Below are 302 nucleotides of genomic sequence, written 5' to 3' on the forward strand. Positions count from 1 at the left end.
AATATACATATAAAACTATTAGATATGCATTTAAAAGAATTAAATAAGAGTATTTTAAATACAAATATGCATAAAATAAGTATATAATAATACATTCATGCTAAAAATTTGGTAAATACAAAAAAGTTAGATATATTGCATAAGGATTAATCTTTTATGTCATTCAAATATAAATATATATAAAATTATAATAAAATATTTATAACAGTGTTGTATTAGTTAATAAGCATGGAACAATCTATATGACGCTTTTAATATTTTTATTAAGAGACAATATACACATGTTTATAAATACATTTATA

This window comes from Brassica oleracea, chromosome C2 (genome assembly GCF_000695525.1).
Source record: "Brassica oleracea var. oleracea cultivar TO1000 chromosome C2, BOL, whole genome shotgun sequence".
Classification (NCBI taxonomy): Eukaryota; Viridiplantae; Streptophyta; class Magnoliopsida; order Brassicales; family Brassicaceae; genus Brassica; species Brassica oleracea.